This window comes from Hirundo rustica, chromosome 6 (assembly GCF_015227805.2).
Source record: "Hirundo rustica isolate bHirRus1 chromosome 6, bHirRus1.pri.v3, whole genome shotgun sequence".
Classification (NCBI taxonomy): domain Eukaryota; kingdom Metazoa; phylum Chordata; class Aves; order Passeriformes; family Hirundinidae; genus Hirundo; species Hirundo rustica.
In genome coordinates, this window is record NC_053455.1 from 37627928 (window position 1) to 37643744 (window position 15817).

The following is a 15817-nucleotide window of genomic DNA, read 5'->3' on the forward strand; positions in this document are numbered from 1 at the left end:
CTGAAAATCACAAAAACTCTCTTTGAAATCTGTTTGTTAAATATAGAAAGATCTTCAAATAATGCATCTAACAGTTGCTTCTTGAGCAAAAGCCCTTCCTAGGTTTTTTTTTTCTTATTTTACTCCAATTAGAAAGGATGTAAATCTTACTTCAAGGAAGAAGAAAGTCTGTCTGAATAAGCAAAATGAAAGCCCTTTTGCTAGCAACATGAGCGAAATACTATCTGCACATTACTTAAGGTTTTGTGACTTTACCTCCATCCCATGATTCAAACAGTGTGATGGGAAAGAGATGGAAAATTTCAAAGTCTTTTTTAAACCTTCCTTCTACAGTTTCATAAAGACATAATAAAAAGAGGTCAGATTTAAAAACAAAAATAAATAAATAAAACAAAACTAAACAAAACAAAGAAAAGAAACCCAGATGGCATGCTTTATTGCAGTTCAAAAAGAGAAGCAAGAAGCAGACTTACTCTTTTTATGAATAAAATTCTGTTTGAATAAAAGAAGAAAGGCATTTAAGGAAGCAGTACTATTCTTATAATTAATTTGCTTTTCATATTATTTAAAACAATATTCTTTTTCCCATAAAAACTGCTAACTAAGGTTTCTGAAATGTGTATTTCCCACCTTTAAAGTGCTTGGATTAATTACAGCCTGACCTGAACAACTAGGAAGAGATTAAACTTTGCCAATAAATTATGACACTTCAAAGAAATAAAAGAGGTTATTTGATATAGAATTCTATGAGCTTCACCATACACAGGGGGGCCCCCAAGGCATTTGAATTCAGTCCAAGCCATTATAGATACATAGAATACTTGAATATGTCTCAGTCTTGTTGAACACTTTTGAATACATTAGCTGAAACCAAACTGCTATCCACCTATAATAGAGATGTATTTGCATAAGTGATGCAAGAACTTCAAAAGGTTCAGAGTTCAGACTAATTTTGGTTTCTCAGTAAGAAATATCCATGCAGGTAGCATTCTAGCCTTTTGAACTTGCAGTCTAATTTTCCTCTGGTTTCCTTCTTGCTCTCTCAGAAATTCTCTCAAAACCTGCTCCAATCTTTCTTTTTATCCTTCCTTTTTATTCATGTAGTGGTGTAAGAAACTGCTTTCTTTCATTATTATCAAATAGCTACTGCACCTGTTTTGTCCTTCATGGTTTTGAGGCTGATGTTTAAAATTACAACTTTCTTCTGAAGTCTAGAATATTTGGAAATGAAACAATGAGGAAAACACTTATGAGCTGTACCACAAGCCTGAAAACTCCTCCCAAGACTGAACAGTGCTTTAGAAATTAACATGCACTGCAGTCCATGCCTTGCAATGTGGCATTCTGAGCATACCTAATGACATGAATCCAAATACTCTTTCCATCACATCGAAGACTTCCCAGTCCCAAAAGAATAGAAATACTGTAACAGAACCTACCTGGCGAAACAGAGAGAGATACATCGGGTGGCATCTCTGACCCCCAGGCAAAATCAGGCTGCACGGGTACACTGCTCCAACAGGAATTTTGAATTTTAAAAAATACATCTTAAAAAATAAGGAAAAGAGAGAGTCCTGCGTTTTGGTTACAGAAACCCCATGGAACACTACAGTCTTTGGGTAGAGTATGTGGAGTGCTGCCTATCAGAAAAGCACTTGGGGTTGTTGGTGGACATCCCTCTGAGCATGATCCAACGTGGGCCAAGGTGGCCAAGGCAACCAGTGACGTCCTGGCCAGCGTGGACCAGGGCAGTGATTGCCCCCTGTACTCAGCATTGCTGAGGCCACACCTGGAATCCTGTGTGCAGTTCTTCGCCCTTCATGACAGGAAGGACATTGAGGTGCTGGAGCGTGTCTGGAGAAGGGCAACAGAGCCCTTCAGAAAGGTCTGTAGCATAAATCTGATGAGGAGCAGCTCAGGGAGCTGGGCTTTTTCAGCATGGAGGAAAGGAGGCTCAGAGGGGACCTTATCACTCTCTACAAGTGCCTGAAAGGAGATGGTAAGAGGTGTGGCCTGCCTCTTCTCCCATGTAACAAGTGGCAGAATGAAAAGCGGCCTCAGATAGTACCAGAGAAGGTTTAGATTTAATATTAATGATTATTTTTTTTTTTAACCAAAAAACATCCGTTCTTTATGCTTGTTTCTAGAATTTCCTACATTCCTTGTCAGGGTTATGTGCAGATCAGGGACTGAATGGAAGTTCACTTATTACTGGAGGTAAAATAGTCACAAAGAAAAAATTTGTGGACTTTTGAAGTCAGCAACAATGAATCACTGAATTTTCCCTTTGAGTATTTTCATTTCCTTCTGTTAAGAAAGTAGGGAAAATGTTAGACAGATTAGGGATAACATCTGGAATAAAACATACCCAAAATGTACCTAAAATATGGAAATTACATTTAGATAGAAAGTGAAGCCAAGACAGAAAGAAGACTGGGAAGAAAAACAATGAGTATAAGCTCCCTGGCAAGCTGCTTCCAAGATGTGAAGCCTAATAAACAGCCTGATTTTTATCCTGAAGAAATTAGGACCAAAAAGAACAGTATTTCAGATACACTTAGACTTTCTATTACTTAAGAACATATTAAATGAAACCAGAAAACAAATTCCAAATGTTGAGTCATCAGCAAGGCAACTAAGCTTCTGCTTACTAGATAGACAGACACTTTTTTTCTAAAATTGGCTTTTATTCACTTTGCTCTCAAAAAATCTCTAAAGTGTGCATTATATAACTTGTTTGCAGTCTTAATAGCCCCTTTTCAACACATGTGCTTCTGGTGCCATCCACAGGAGTTCAAAAATCTGTTTCAGCCACCCACATACGTTTTAGAACTCAGTGCTGTATTACTACATTACTGCATCTCAGTAAAACTAGTGATTCATCTTTTAGTAACAGAAAAACAACAAAGGGAATTATTTACATGGGACCCATCTGTGGAAAACATGGTGAAGGTATTCTTGAGAACTAATTGCCAAACAGTCCTTGAGATTTAAGGAAAAATGGACTGAACTCTTGACAAAAAATTTGTCAAGGAAAACAGCAGCATTTTTAATTAACATCAAAATAGAGGAACACTTTGGTAAAGCTAGTAAAAACACATTTCCAGTAGGTCAGGTACAGGGGCAGCTTTGATATATGTCTCTGCAATGAAAAGTATGACACAGTTCTCAGCAGTGATCGCCAAGTATGTAATTAGAATAAATGTGGTATTAGAAAGAACTACTCAGCTTCTTGGAATACATACAAAATTATCTGAATGGTTGTTTGTCGGTGTGGACAACAGGAAGCATCAATATAGTAAACTACCACACTCTGTAAAACAATCTGTGGTGTTTAGTAAACAAAGGAAAAAATAGATTGTTTTGTCCAAATAATTTAATAGACAAAACTCTGGCAGGTATTATTATTTGGATCTTACTTCTTTCTGTGTGTGGAATACTGACAAGTTAACTTATCTGTGAAGCACTGACCATCACCAGGAAGGAATTTTCTCAGCTTCAGAACACTATATTGCAAATTACAGGAGCTTAAATGTAAAAACAAAACCAAAATCTGTGATGACTGATAGAGCAATCACAAGGAATATTACATTTTGTGGAGGAAGCCAACAACTAGAGACTCACTATGGATTATAACACAAAATAAGACAAAATATTTGACATTTCCCATTGTTTCTTCAATGATATATGGAATAGAAAAATATTTGTGAAATGCATATAAAATGCATGTTCACACACACAGTTGAGCACATAATATTCCTTCTGTTATAATGATGTTGAAAAAAAAAATAGAAGTAATTCACTGTCAAATATTAGACAAAATTAAAATTATATGAATCCTATGAATCCTTCTGGTTTTGGGAGGCTCCCATTTGGACAGTCCTGCGATAGTTATATAAAAGAGATATACATTTCTTTCAGCTGAATTCAAGAGTTATTGAAAAAATTACTAAAAATTAAAGAAATTCCAAACTCAATTATTTCTTGTGGTATTTACAGTCACAATTTTTCTGGCTTACAAAAGAAAAATTTATGCCCAATGTATATAATAATGTGTAATAATACATTTAATTGAAATCCCATGTTTTGCAGGTCCAATTATAGCCCATAATGCATTTGGTTGTACCTTACCTAGGTATCAACTTGTACCTACACCATTTGTGTCTCTGTATCAACATAAGGGTCACAAACACAGTAATAGACTCCTAAGTGCCAAAAGAGCCCCGTGTCACAGACTTTCTATCAAAATATCCTCGGTGGCCAGTCTAAGCCCATTTCATTTCAATAAATTGCTAGATCCTAGATTTTGATAGCCTTAGCATCCAATCAACAAGAGACAAATGTCTTCTTAAATTTGCAAGACATATAATTCCTGCTCTCATCTCAAATTTTGTCTATCAGCGAGGTCTCTCCATACCCCAATATCCTTTGAGTTCAACAATAAAACCAACATAAGCCAACATAAAGGTCAACAGAATGGGTGGTTATAGGAAAAGCTAGATTTAACCTATGTAATTATAGAATTTTCCACAGAATTTGCCCATAATAATTTTTATAAAATCCTCACTAAAAAAAAAAGGCATACATACAGAGTAGGAATACCCCACTTCTTGGAGAAATCCTGTTTTTCACTCTACATACCGAGGTAAGAAGGATGATTCTTCAAGATAAGATGGGTAGTATCCACCACATTTCAAAGTACTTTTTTTTTTTAAATGATGGAAGCTTATAATAAAAAATAATCATATCTTGTGATCATATAATTCCTACTCAAGCATTAAGTGAAATTTTGTTTATTTTGGTAATTCTCTCCTTAATTTTAATTTTGCAGAAGCGGTATTGTGGGTGAATGCAGCTCTTTTGGACATGAAAAGAGCATTCAGAGTGATGTCATTTTAACACTGAATGATACCTTTTTTTGGTGTTATCACTGCATTATCCACAGCTATGATTCAGCAAATCTGAAAGGAATATTTCTTTACTCCATTTTCTCCCATTGTTCTGTTCTTGCTACTCAGTATAATCTGTTCACAAATCAGGGAGTTTGCAAAAACCTTCTGCAAACAAAAAACAATTTCACTTATGTCCATACCTTGAGAGGTATCTGAGAAAGATACTCATATCATGCGCTCTTTTCTCTTCAGATACTAATATACTTGGTCCTGAAATGATGAAGTTGACTTTTACAAGCATTTTCTACTAAGTGCTGGGAATTTATCTGTGAACCTTAACATGAAAGATGCTGTGAATCATGGTTATTTGTTGGTGCACTGATTGCTGCTATCAGCTGTGTGTGCTTCTGGCCAGAGGGCCATCATAAAAGCTGTAGAAAGTTAGTCATAAAAGCAAAAAACTACACAATTATATGAAATAGAAAAAAAAAAAAAAAAAAAACCCTACAAACTCTGTTAAAAACATTTGTAATACAAAAGTAAAAATTATGAACAATCCACTTAGTAAAAAATTTTGCATATGTAGCCTAAGCTGTGCATGTCAGAGATTTTGTGTTTATTATATATGCAAACCTGTGTTACTGAGATATAATTAGTATTACAATAGATATATGTGTGTTCCCACATCATCTTTGCAAGGTCAGGAAGAGGAATTATTCTCCCTTAGAGGTAGGAACAAATGTACACAGAGATTAATCAGAAAAAGAGAGGGGGAGAAATGTTGAAAATCCAGTTTGAAATATCAGAAATGCTAAGGATTTCTTTAAAACATGTTACACCTTCTCAAATCAAGTGCTGACAAAAACCCAAACTGGGGTAGGTGGCAAACCCCCTATGGTTTACATAATATGTTCATGTCATATGGGAAAGCGCTGTTAGAGGTAAGTAATAATTCTCTTTTTCATGGGAAGAAAATTATTATTTTAACATTGAAATCAATATCTCTTTTCTAAGTTCTTCACTTAAAATCTTTAACCCATCTGCAAATAAGAATAGAATCTAACAGATAAGATTCACCTTCAGAAGTCTCCCACGCTGTGTGGATTTGCTGATACAGCTATACAGGTTAGCGTTTTCTAATCTAGACAAAGCATTCGGCTTCAGTGTGCTCTGCCTGTTGATGCACTGCATCTGGGAGAGAAGGGGAAGATTACTTAGTTTCTCTAACCAAATGTAGGAAGGAACAGCTAAACACTGAAAAATCTACAGAGAAAAATTCAGTTTTATTATTTGAATATTTTCATATTTACAGGCTAATACCTGAATGCTTTCATGACTGCAGCTTTAAGCAAAGTATATTAATCTTATTACGTTGTAGGTATTTTATGTCTTTCAGATACAGGAGTGCATGTGAAAAAAACAGTCCAAGGAATTCTCCGCAATGCAGTTTTACATAAGGGCCTGTAGGAGCAGGCAGAATGTTATTAGACCATAAAAGCACATCAGGCTGATTTATGGTTTCTGATCAAGGTTTCTGTGAAAATTACTCTGCATCAACAGCTCAAGGTGACTGCTACCATTAATGTGTGGAAAATAAATGAGGTGGGGAGACTGATATCAGAGGAAGTAAAAGGAAGCGCTGAGCCAGTTTATATAGCACAGGCTTCCCATTTTGTTTTACAGTGCATAGAAGGCTGTCATCAAAATGATTGCTTTGGGGCAGAAAAAGCAATTCTTGATAATTAGATCTTATGGCAAGCTTTCTTACATCCGGTATATAAGAACCATCAGGTATAATACCTTCCCACTATACGTCACCCTCTCTTCTGTGCTGTAAACATTCTTAGGATGTAGAAAATGAATAACCTTTCTTTTCTGAAGTTATTTTCTAGAAGAAATAAAATTCTGAACATGGTTTCACAGGAGTCTCAGTGACTAGGATGATATTACACATGAACAGATAGCAATTTGCATTTTGACCAGCATTACAGTAAATACCCGACATCTTTTCCACAGTTCAGTGTCCTTGTATTGTATGTTGTTTCATTTACCGGTGCTGTATTTTTTATTCCACTCTTTTTTTTTGATTGAAAACATAAAGTTCTATTGCTTATTCAGATACAAATAAATGCATAATGCATTTTTTAAATTGAATTAATTTATTAAAATTTAAATAATTTTATATTATATGGTTCTAATGCACAGATGTTCTTTACATATGGTTTATTTTTAATAAAGATACACACATACACATAATACCAATTCAAATTTTAGGGGGTTTTTGTTGTTGTTGTTTTAAAGTCTGAATTTTATTTTTGTTATTATTATTATTTTATCTTCTGCATAATACTCAAGATATTTAAATGAAATAACAATGAAATTAATGAAATTAAGTTTATCCTACAGGTTTTCATGACAATATTAAAGTGTGAACCATGGGAAATGTATTTTATGCTTCTATATTTTTTAAAACAATTTTCTGATATTTTATTGCAAGATTCTAAAATGTTGCATGCAGATGTGCAGTGTCATTTCACCCATTTGCCGAAATATCAGAGCTACTCACACAGCTGGCCATAAAAGCTGATCTGATGGTCATACAGGGCATGTTTTCAAAGCAGCCTGTGGAACAAAGACATCCACACCTTAAGGAAGGTCAAGGTCAGGATTTTGATTTTTAGGACATGATGACATACTAACTGTATATTGTTTTAAAAACTCTTGATTCAAGTCTTCATTCTTAACCCAAATTTCTTTTGGGACATTGTCACAATAAAATGTGGAACAGTTTTTAGTACATAATATTAATTTATCTATAGATTTTAAAACAGGTGGTTTGTTATTATTTTTAACAAGATTGTTACAAGCTTAAAAATCTATTTTAAATATTTGTATTCATCAGATGTATCCTGAGAGAAAAAGGACTCCTGTTTGTGTGCAAGGGTGATTAGTTTGTACTGTTAATAGGATGGATTTCCTGGTACTTAATTGAAGGCAGGTGGATAATTAAAACCAATGTGTAGCTAATCAAGAGTCAGATATCAGGTGATCATGAGGCCATGCTTGATTCTGTTCAGGATAAAAACCTAAATTTCAAGCCTGTTTGCTTTAGCATCTAAAGTGAAAATGGTGAGAAGTGTTTGTTCCTGGGAAAAACATAATCAAGGTACCATTCACAGATACTAAGAATAGCTGCTCAGGATCATACTATGGGAGTTTGGGGGTTTGTTTTTGTTGTGGGGGTTTTTGTTTGCTTGTTTGTTGTTGGTGGTGGTTTTTTTGTTTTGTTTGTTGTTTTTTTGTTTGTTTGTTTGTTTTTGGTTTGGTTTGGGTTTTTTTGCTTAGTAATGCCATGTGGTTTTGTTTGTGTGATTTGCTGGTCAGTTTTAAGGATGCTTTTTCTGAAAACAAGCATTAAGAGAAATCTGAACCTGTCTCTTGCCTGCCCTTGTTGTTCTGCAATGGGCTTTGTTAATGCTAAGACATCACAAATTGTTAGTACAAATCTGTGGTACCTATGCCAAAGCCTTGGTAACCTCCACAGCTTTCTTTGGAAATCATGAAGAGGCAGAAAGAAGAAGGAACAGCTGTTTACAATAGTGTGTGAGCAATCAGTAGTTTTAGAGTACAATTTAAGTTGCATTTTGCCCTTGATAATGTGATCATGTAGCATGGTGCCTAGACCTGTTGGTAAGTGGGAGATGCTCTATACCAGCATTACTTTCCTCTTCCAAACCCTCACGCGAGCGAGAGGATACACAATTTTTTCTCTGCTACAAAAAGTTAGAAATGTGCACTGGGAATCATATTTCTCTGTCACCTTTACTTGTTTCTCTGTCTCACTTCTCTGCTACTTCTGGGCTACTGTTATGATCTTGTAGCTCATAAGAATTGTTGTTGACAAAACTATGTTTTACTTATAGGTATCACCTATTGTAAATTACTAACTGATCACTGAAATGTCAGTTTGATTAACCTCTTTTTCCTTTTCTTATCAGGATTTTTTTTATAATCAGGTATGTAAAAAGGCAATGAATATGTGCAGTCTGTTTCAAAGTGCTTGAAATTACTTTGAATTTTACTGCTATTTTTTTAACTTCTTGTACTGAACAAATCTGCCTTGGTAATTTTTCTTTTTTGTTCTCTTACGAGCTCCATATAAAGTTGGCTGTGATGGAAAAAAGTTCAATAATATCTTATTATTAAAAAAAGAGTTTGTAACTTTACTGAGTTTTGTATGCTGCTGCTAAACACAAATTATTACAAGACACTTTTTCATTTCCTTCTTATGGTTTTATATGGAATAATTTTAATTAGATATTATACTTCCTTCCTTGTAGATTTTTCTGGGTTTATATGTGGTTGGAAAGAAAAAATGTATTAAATATTTCTTATTACATTTGATATGCAATCTCTTCCCTTCACAATTTTTTCAGAAAAAAGTTAATTTTGCCTGCTAGGAATGAGATTGAAAAAAGAGAAGTTTAGAAAATCAGGGAAATCTGTGTTCTTTTTCTTATTTTAAAGTAGTAATAAATGCTTGGTTTCTCAGCGGTCTTGCATCTTACTATTAGGAAAGATGAAATTGTTCTCTCTGTGTTTGTTTAGAAGATATTTCTCTAACCTTTCTTGGTATACATATGCCTGTAATATCTACATAGATGAATGGATAAAATCAGTGTTACAACCACTAACTCCCAATGGAAATCTTTAAGTATTGATATTTTATGTCTTTCAGAATCAAATGTGTGTATGGCAAGGATTTAGACAAGTGAGTTGTCTGAGTAAGAGGTTCTGCAAATCTTCCCTACAGGGCAGGGGAATTGGCTGCAAGGGCTTGTTCACCGTATGGGGTTGGAAGGTAACTTTTGCTATAACTCATTTGTGTTAATTAATCTTGACTACATTCTTGGCAGTTCTCTTTGATAAAGGCTTAATGGAACTTGGCACACTTCTCCTATAGTAGACTTTTGAGGGTAAGGAGAAATAATTCTAAAAAACTTTCTGAGGTACCTACCCATGTATGAGCTTCACTCTGTACTTAGCTGAGTCAGTGGCTTGAGGAAACAGCTGAATTACAGGTTTGGCAAGTTTTCCAAGGAGAGGGAGAGCAAAAGGCAAATAATGAAACAAAAATAATTTATCATATTGCTTAAGGGAGAGTGACCTTTCAGAAATATCGCAGTTGTAACAGATGAGGCAGGCTTTGGCAGTCTTTAGGGAAGAAGAAATCAATTACAGTATAGTACTGCTGTATCGAAGTATAGGTGAATGTACTGATTTTGCTGAGAGGACTTGTCAGCTTGGAATGTCACGTTCTGGACGTACATATGGGTCCTGGTAGGGCTAATGGGTTTTGGGAAATGGTGGCTTAAGCCATGATTGATCTCCAGTTATGTCTGTGCCTGTGAAAGCCTGCTAAAATTCCTTGAATATATTCAGCTGATTTCAACGCTTGTCGGTACAGCATAGCCGACTGAATGTTTAACATGCTGCACAGAAGAATATAACTTAAATTGATAAAAGTGCTTGTCAATAACAGTAAATGGACTGATAACAATTCTAGGATAAGAGGTACCTCCCAGAAGAGGCAACCTGGTAATGGGTGCCAAAGACAAAGTGATTCTGATGGTACAAACCGCTCCAACCAACTCCTGACAGATAAGTACTTTTCTGAAAAGTAGTATTTTCACTCTGGAGCAAACCAGGAGTTTTTTAGCCTTTTATGACACAAAAACTAAGTCTGAAGTGAGCAAAAAATCAGTTTTGGCTTATTCTACCATTTTACAATTCAAATGTAGCCGAGAAAAGAGATTAAATCAGTAGGTTAAAAGGAACATGTCTTTCAGTAGCCACTGTGAATGGTTTGCTACAGCCACCCTTGAGAAAAAGAAACTACATCCCCCACTCCACCTTTCCCCAGACATGTTCCAAAAGAGGAGAACTGAAATACCATGACTTTGACCAAATTGCAGATGCATTGCATAGATAAAAGTTAGGAAAAACTTATGGCCTTGGGGTAATATACTGCATTGAAAGAAACACTTCTATGATTGAGATTCATTGATGAATAAAGACAGGATAAACAACAAAAAAAAATATTAATTGCATCTTGGTCTTGCATAACACTCTTCAGGAAAGAAAATAAAACTTCTAAGATGGGTCAAAAAATTGTTTTTCCACAGCAAAAGGAAGAAAATTGGAAGGACCACAATAAAGCTGTAGAAATTGTAATAGAAAAGATAATACCTCCTTAGGTTATTTTCTTAGCTTTAGCACAAAAATTCAGAGACACGAATGGATGATCAAGAAAAATGGATTTGAAAAAGACGTACAAGGCTTTCTTGCACTCAGTGTAATCCTTGTTACTAATAGCCTTCCTGGCAGGCTGTTTTGAAGAAGTATTAGTCAAGAAGGTGATTCCATACTACCTGTCAGAAGTATATTAACAAGGCTTAGAAATATTTTCTCATTTTTTGATATTATGGGGATCCAGTTGAATATAAAAAATCTTCTGGAGGCTGGGACCTTGGTTATACTGCCTCTGTGTTTACTCTAATTGTGCACTGCCAGAAATAAGTACCAGTTAGAGATTCCTATCTGCCAAATAGTATTCAACCTGAATTTAATTTAGCTCAGGAGAGAAATTACCCTTTGGTATTTATGAAAATTACAGGCTTTAGAGTAAACTTTAATCTACTTCAATATGTCTAGTATTCTTTTAAACATTTTTGTATAAAACAAAGGAACATTAAAAATTAGTATATTACTGTCTAAAATATTTTACCGTATAAAAACAGATAATGCTGTATAAACTAATCTGTTGAACACCTAAATATGGCATTTATTTGTCTTTTTGTTTCTCTTTTTAGCTTCATGTAATCTTGTGTCATCATTGGATCTGCAAAACGTGATCTTCATTTGCAGCTGCTTAATATATTTCCTTTAGCCTTAGCCTCTGTGGAAATTGGTGAATCTAAGTCCAGGTTTGCTGAGAAAGAAAATGGGTGGCTTGAAGTAAATGTCAGTTTAATAACTGTTTGATCCACTTTTTATCTTTCTACAAATTCTTGAGCATCATATGTGTGACGGATCTATCTGACTCTGAGACTGAGCTGGTAATCATAAATCCCTTACAGCTCTTTTCACCTATATATGGAGTTTGCACAAAGTTTTTAAGAAGCAAAAAAGTATACATCTGAATAATAATGTTTCTTTGCTAATGTAACCTTGCCTTGCAATATGAATTTCCACTGACCAATTACAAAGGAAAATAAGTAGTTTTACGGAGGGGGTGGAAGATAACTATTCTGTTTCAAAGCATTTCAATAAACAATTCTAATGAAAGGAGTAAAAGAAGTGATGATAAAATGCAGTAATACTTGCAGTATAGAGATTCTGGAAAGGAATTACTCAACTTTCCAAATTAAATTAATACTGGAATATTCCAAGCTCTAGTGTAGTATAATTTTTTGTTGTTGTTGATTCAGTTTTTGCATATCAATTCCTTGTATAGATCTGCATCTTGGCTCTCTAGATATGAATATTTTGTGCAAGTTTCATTCTTTTAAGATGGTAAATTTCCTGTTGGCTGCTTGCAACTTTACATGGATTACTTTTTTCATCTTTATACATCTCTCTTCACAGAGTTAACAGAAGCATTGCAGTGGCGGATACATTTCATCAATTTTTGAGTGAAAAAGGCTGTGCTTAGATGTGTGATCCTTTAACTTCTGAAAGCAGATATTCAATTTGTATGTCTATCAAGATATGTGTGCTTTCAATTTCCTGAAGATATTGAAGTGTATAAATGGTTACTTTGTATTATCCTTACTGTAGGGTATTGAAAAATGGTTTATGTTCTTGTAAATTCATGTGCAAAATTGGCTCCTGTTAAAAATAATGTTCACTTAGAACAGGAAAACCACTTTATCTGCTATATATTTTGCTGTTTCTCCTTGCAATAAACTCATTTTTGGGGTTGTTTTCTTCATCTAACTAGAGTTGAAAATAAATGAGATGTTGTTGCTTCAGTGTTGCAGTTTTTAATACGTGCTTTTTCTCAAAGTATGAGCTTACTTTCCTAAGGTCAGGCACTGGAGTAGACCATGATATGGAGTATGTTTCTGATTTTTCCATTGCCCTCTGAGCAATTTCTCATCTGACAAATCTTAAAAAACTTTCCATATTGGGCACTGATGTCAGAGATGAAGAATGAAAATGTATGTCAGTACAGACAAAGAATACACAATGTTGGTGCATTCATGTATCAAATATCAATAATGGTGGCTTTCCCCATTCAAGTGAAATAAAAAAGGGTTTTAATGGCTTTTAGCAGTCTCTATGGCACTCATCAGTTATGAAATTTATTTCAACACAAAAATTAATTGTGAGAAGCCTCTTTGCATTGGTATTGCACCCAGCTTTTTTGTGAATGATTCTATCAGTAGACATTTGTTGGGCTTACTTAATGTATTGATACCTGTTATGCAAAATTTACTCAGTCTTCTAACATTCTCTTCAGAAAAAACCCCAACAGTTTTGACTTGCAAAATGAACTTAATCTCCTTTTTTTTTTTTTTTTTTTTAATTTCATCAAATCCAGAAACTCATTCCCTTTTGCTGATGAATTGATGGTCAGAAGCTATGATCATGGTGACTTCATAAAATCAGGTTTTTTCTATCTAAAAGAGATTTTGTTTTCTCACTTATTCTTTTTACTAATAAAATTCTCCAAGTCTAATGTGAAGTAGGTGGATGTAGATTGGCATTAAACCCAGTTGAAACAAAAGACAATATAGCCCTTTAATAGAAAGTACTGGATGTTTTAACTGGATTAGATAATAAAAAAGGAAAATGGCTCAATTATTTCAGTTTTCTATTATATGATGCTCTCCTGTCATTTTTGATTGAGTTAATAGGTTACTGCAAATAATGCTTTCTTGACTAGTTGGTTTTTAGTAGCTTGAAGAATTTAACACTTCATTCTCTGACAATAAACATCATAGAGATCTTTCCATGGATGATAGAAGTGTCAATATGAAGAATACATATTTAAAAATTTCTGCATGTACAGCTTCTAACTTCTAACCAACTTATACCTACTTGTTCTGCTTGTTACTCTGCCCACTAATAATCTACTTTTCTCCACTATCTAGATAGAACACATCACTAATTTTTAGGCATCATCTATACTAACTTGTTTTTATTGGCCAAACAAAGGATACATTTTTTGCCAAGTAATTTGACATTCTAGCATATTATAGCTGCAATTTTAAGAAAGACATCCACCACCATCTCAAACAGTTATTATTACTCTCTCTCCAGGCTAATATTCCTGCCACTATTTATCCTTACCAAGCATTTCAGGGTTTCATTTTTAATAGGCATCCTTCCTATTTTGATTCCTCATTAAACATGATTAAAAATTGACATTTTGATTTACACAAATGGATAATCATGCTTAATTTGTATTAAAAGTGCATTTCAAGGATTGATTGCAAGTAAAATGCATGTTTGTAAACCCATGCAGCATTTTCTATAGTTTTCCACGTGTGTATCTAGCAATTACTCCTTAAATATATATTCTTAATTTTGTATGTTACTAAGTTAATTGGTCTGTCGTCTGTTGAATTATCCTTTCTTCTCTTCCCAACAAAGGTATTACATATGTTACTGTTCAGACACAGGCTACCTCTCTAGATTTGTATTTAAAATACATAGGTACTGGCTTGAAAGCAAAACCAGTGAGAGACTACAAGTTAGAAAAACAACTGAATAGGAGAGGAGGAGAAAAAAGTAAAATAAAACAAATGCAATGGTACAAAAAAATCACTGACAGAGTCAGAATACAATCTGATGCCCTGTGGTGGTGGTAGCAGTCCAGATGAAGTGGTCTTGTTGAAGCAGTGTTCCCACAGAAAGGTCTGGTAGCTCTTGTCCTCTGGGAATCCAGTGGGTAAGGCTGCCTGTGCTGTCCCAAATCCCAGATTATATCCAGGTGGGAATGCTTGGCTCCTCCCCCTGGGCAAAGCATCTCACAATGGGCTGATATCATTCTATGAGTCTTGTAATGGGTCCTTGATTGCCCGTTAAACAGAGAGAGCTCCCGGAGGGAGTTATCTATGAGTCATGGAGCAGGGCATTGATGGGCCATCAACAGAAGATGGTCTGGAGGGAGGAGACAAGGGAAACACTGCCCAACCTAGTTTCAACAGCTCATGTAGATGGTGATAGAATACATACTTTGGGCACAACTTATATTGTAACCTAGGACAATATATTTTCTGTTTTCCAAACCCACTTTCCAAATTATCTTAATACTTTTGGTTATGAAGTAAATATATCATATTGGTTGGAAAGAAATTAAATTTTATGGATATTTATTACTGGTTTCATGAGAGTTGGAAATGGTTTGACCTTTCATGATTACTCAGGAGATTTTTGGGAGGCAGAACATAACTTATACTATCAATGGGATAGTGATGAATTCAAAAGTGTCTGTAAAGTTATATAATAACAATAGAGTTAGTCAATGTTTGGGTTATTTAAGCTGCTTCTTTCCAGGGTTTACAGGTTTTACTACTGCATGTACCTCTTCATTTGTAGCATTATATCTCCTCACCTGGAAACTGGATTTAAAAGTATTTTAAAGAGGTGTCTGTGGAACAGAGCTGTTGGATGGGACTCTACCTGCTTCTCAGCATGTGACCAAACTGAGTTTGATTCTCGTCCCTCAATTTTTCATTGAGCTGAAGAATACTACTCTTTAACCATGATTGTCATTCCTGAATCTAAAGGGAACACTTAAAAGTAATCTCCTCAAATATTTATACAACCCATATTTTACAGTCAGTTTAGAACTATGTGCACTCCTTTGTTTTTCACTGTACACAGAAATATGTAGGGTTCTCCTGATGTGTCCT

At 34.7% G+C, this 15817-nt stretch overlaps 1 long non-coding RNA gene across 3 annotated transcripts; it reads left to right on the forward strand.

Annotated features, from left to right (window-relative positions):
• The first annotated feature begins 7954 nt into the window (after nucleotides 1-7954).
• On the forward strand, nucleotides 7955-12890 carry LOC120754300 (uncharacterized). 3 transcript variants are annotated; one of them, XR_005701374.2, is made up of 5 exons: nucleotides 7955-8058; nucleotides 8891-8908; nucleotides 9631-9753; nucleotides 11765-12010; nucleotides 12540-12890. It is a non-coding gene; the product is annotated as an uncharacterized LOC120754300 (long non-coding RNA). The 3 variants fall into 3 exon arrangements; XR_005701376.2 differs by lacking the exon at nucleotides 7955-8058 and adding an exon at nucleotides 8473-8582; XR_005701375.2 differs by lacking the exon at nucleotides 8891-8908 and having other exon boundaries at nucleotides 7968-8058.
• Nucleotides 12891-15817: the final 2927 nt, after the last annotated feature.